We start from the raw sequence: 4,045 nt of genomic DNA, 5'->3' as shown, positions 1-4,045 counted from the left end.
GGTCAATGTTATGGTCCCCACTTTGGTGAAGATGGTGCAGAACCACACAGGGTTTGCTGTGTTGTATGTACGCTATGAACTGGAGCTGACTTTGTGGCCTCCAACCAAAACCACCGACCTGGGAAGAAATGGACGTTTAGAGAGGTTAGTGATCCTAGGTCATGCCGTCATGAATTATGGAATCGATGCTTCTACACATTTATCTGACAACAAAACCTGCGCTCTAAGCACACTCTGGAATCGTGGGTGTGACTTTCTGGGTTTGAATTGCCTGTATCATTTATACATGGTACGGCCTTGGGAATTGTACCTCTCCTGGGCATTTTGCTTACCTTCTTTGAGCCTTGGTTTTCTCTTATGCAAAAGGAGGCTCATAATAGTACCTACTTCATAGAATTTTGGTGGAGATTGAACAAAACTCAAAGCATTTGGCCCAGTGCCTTGTAAGGCTTTCAAACCCAGTCTATTTGATAGCTATATTATTCGGATGCTGTCTGCATAGGTAGCGAGTGGTGAGTGTTACAAGAGACGCAGGCCAAGTGTGTGTATGGGCAGGAGCAGGAAATGTCAGTTCCAAGTGAAGAGTGTGCTTGGGGAGGTAAAGGCCCCCAAATTCACACATGTGCTGTAGAGGCCCTTTCCTTAACCCTTAAACAGAACAAAGACAAACTTAATCATCTGAACCAGAGCAACTGTCAGTGTGCACATAGCACCGAAGCCAATGGAATCCCCCAATTCTCAGCCATGGTTTCCATCTAGACGGCAGAGAGCAAAGGACATCATCACAAGGTCATGATTATTGGCAGGTCAATCCCTTACTGTTACAGCTGGAACTGTAGAAGCCGAGAAAGGACCATGATTCGAGTACATAATCACGTTGAAAAAAATGAAGCATTGGCACTGAAGTTTTTACATGGTGGTCAGGGTCTAACTCATGATCATGCAACCCCAAGTCATTGTCACCGGGACCTCCTTTTTAAATTTAAACTTGATAAGATGCAGCTATTTTCAGTAACTCATTGAGGATATGCGTAGTCCATTTACCTAGTTCTTTGTGTAAGCCTGAGGCAAACTAGTCTTGTCTAAGCATAGCGATTTGCTGGTTTAATGACATCAATCTGAATTGATGTCGACACTCAAAATGGAGCTAAAAATCGGCGGTAGACCACAGCTTTCCACACATCGAGTGTTCCAGAATTTAAGCTTTGATACACATCCTTAGGGAAGGAGGAAATTTGTTGAATGACTGTTCCAGACTCTGACAAAGTATACCTCCTGTTAAGACTCCCTTCTCAGAAGGAAGCACGGCAGAAGTCATTAGTGAGCAGCTGCACAATGGTCCTCGTGCTTCGACAGTTCACAGATTCAGGTGGATGATGTCAGTGACCAAGGAAGAAAATGCAGTCACCATTATAACTGGGCCATAGTGACGAGAAGATTCCAAAAGTACATCTGTTTGGAGCTTGAGCCTTGTAGGTAGATTGGTAGGTGTGAGGTGGCTTCAGAAAAAATGCTTTTGTGGTTGAAACTACAAGAACATTCTAATAAACATAAGTTTCTCCTGAAATACTGCACAAGACAGTCACGTTGATGTCACCCCCTCTGACGGGGTCACTCTGCAGTCAACTCCTTTGAGATACCATTGCACCTGACACAGGTGACATGCTCCTTTCCGAACTCCTCAGAGAGCCGTCTATTCCAAATGACCATCGAAATGTTCAAATCCCACCTTTGTCTTCAAAAGCCAACTGAAGTGTGTTGTTCCTGACTTCCTCTACTCTACCCAGCATTTGGTTTTCAGAAGACTGCGGAAAGACAGCGGAAGCCCGAAGTCCACTTCGAGTCTTGACCTAGTGCAGATGACTCTTGAGCTTCTTGTTCCTTCCCCATCAAGATTTTGACAGCAGTCTAAGAAACGATTCTTCTTGGAGTGGTTTAAAATTCAGTAAGGTGTGTGTCAGGGTGGGTACACAATACTTTCACAGTACTTACTCAGTCTGGATGCTGAGCATGTAATTCCAGAAGCTGCCCTCTGTAATGAAGAACAGGGCAGTGGAATTGGAGGAAGGTTCATTAACAACTTGGGACAAACTGATGACATCATCTTGCTTGCTGAAAGCCAAGAGAACTTGAAGCATTTATTGACGAAGATGGAAGGCTATAGCCTTCAGGAGGGATTACAACTTGATGTAAAGAAAACAAAAATCACAGGACCAATAAACAACATCATGATAAATGGAGAAATTATTGAAGTTGTCAAAGATTTCATTTTACTTGGATCCACAAGCAATTCTCATGGAAGTAACAGTCAAGATATTATATGGCAGATGTTGTTTTTGTGGTTAAGGTGCCTCAAGTTGGTTCCGGCTCATACCAGCCCCGTGTACAACAGAATGAAAGAGTGCCCGGCCCTGGGCCATTCTCACAATTATTCTTATGTCTGAGTCACTGTTGCAGCCAGTGGCTCAATCTATCTCACGGAGGGCCGCCTTCTTTTTCACTGCCCCTCTGTTTTTCCAAGCCTGATGTCCTTTTCCAGTGGCTGGTCCTTCCTGGCAACACATCCAAAGGATGTGAAACAACATCTCAGCCTCCTCGCCTCCGAGAGCCTTCTGCTGGTACTTCTTCTCAGGCAGATTTGTTTGTTCGTTTGCCAGTCCAATAGTCTTTGCCTGCACCATAATTTAAACATATTGCTTTTTCCCCTGCAATATTCCTTATCTAATATTCAACTTTTACATGCCCTAAGCCCATGAAAAATACATGGCTTGGGTCAGGTGCCTCTTAGTCCTTTTCACCACCTTAAAGAGGTCTTGTGCAGCAGAAATAACGAATGCAATGTGTCATTTCATCTCTTGACTGTTGCTTCCATGAGCATTGATTGTGGATCTGAGTAAAAATGACATATGATACATAGCAGTAAGCAAATCTGCTCTGCAAGATGCTTTGAAGGGCTAACAAAGCAATGATGTTACTTTGAGGACCTTCCTGAAGTCGTGATCTTTTCTATTGCTTTATAGACACAAAAAGATGGACAACGAAAAGGAAGACCAGGCAAACTATCTGTTTAAATTAGGATGCTACCCATTGCTTCTCAGCCTTTTTACCCTCAGGACCAACAATGAGAGTGGCGATACCAGGAGGGGAAGGGGAAGGTGGGGGGATAAAGAGGGAACTGATCACAATGATCTATAGATAACCCCCTCCCAGGGGAACAGACAACAGGAAAGTGGGTGAAGGGAGATAGTGGTCAGTGTAAGACATGAAAAAAAGTTATAAATGATCAAGGGTTCATGAGGGAGGGAGGGAGGGAGGGTGGGGAAGGGGAACATGAGCTGATAGTAAGGGCTCAAGTAGAAAGAAAACATTTTGAAAATGATGATGGCAACATATGTACAAATGTGCTGGACACAATGGATGGATGGATGGCTTGTGATAAGAGCTGTAAGAGCCCCCAATAAAATGATTAAAAAATAAATTAGGATGTTAGTGAAGAATATTGCATATAGTACAAACTTCCAGAAGATCAAACAAAATTGTGCTGTAGGAAGTACAGCCAGATTGTCTCCTGGAAACAAGGTGTCCAGACTTCACCTCTCAAGCTTTGAACTCGTGACGAGGAGGGGCCAGCCCCTGGAGAAGGACATCATGTTTGGTCAAGCGGTGGGTCAGGGATGAAGAGAAAGACCCTGGGTGGTGTGGAGTCACACAGCGACTTCAACAATGGGCACAAACATTATAATTGTGTAGATGATGTAAGAACGGGCGGCGCTTTCTTCTGTTGCATATAGGGTCACTGTGAGTTTGATCTAATCAAGAGAACTTAACAATAGCAGTTCTTTGTCTAGCGTTCATCTTAAACTAGAGCTACCATAAGTAAGGAGAGCCAAAGCCATCCTATTTTTAAAAAAAATAAGTCATTTTATAAGGGGCTCTTATAGCTCTTATCACAATTCATACATCAATTGTATCAAGCACATGTGTACATTTTTTTTCTCCCCCTCATCATTCCCAAAATTCGCTTGCCTCTTGGGTTCCCGGAATC

The sequence above is a fragment of the Echinops telfairi genome, unplaced genomic scaffold (assembly GCF_000313985.2).
Source record: "Echinops telfairi isolate 266 unplaced genomic scaffold, ASM31398v2 ScPeMD7_18;HRSCAF=68, whole genome shotgun sequence".
Taxonomy (NCBI): Eukaryota; Metazoa; Chordata; class Mammalia; order Afrosoricida; family Tenrecidae; genus Echinops; species Echinops telfairi.
The sequence above is the reverse complement of the archived record's forward strand: the minus strand, read 5'-3'. Positions refer to the sequence as shown.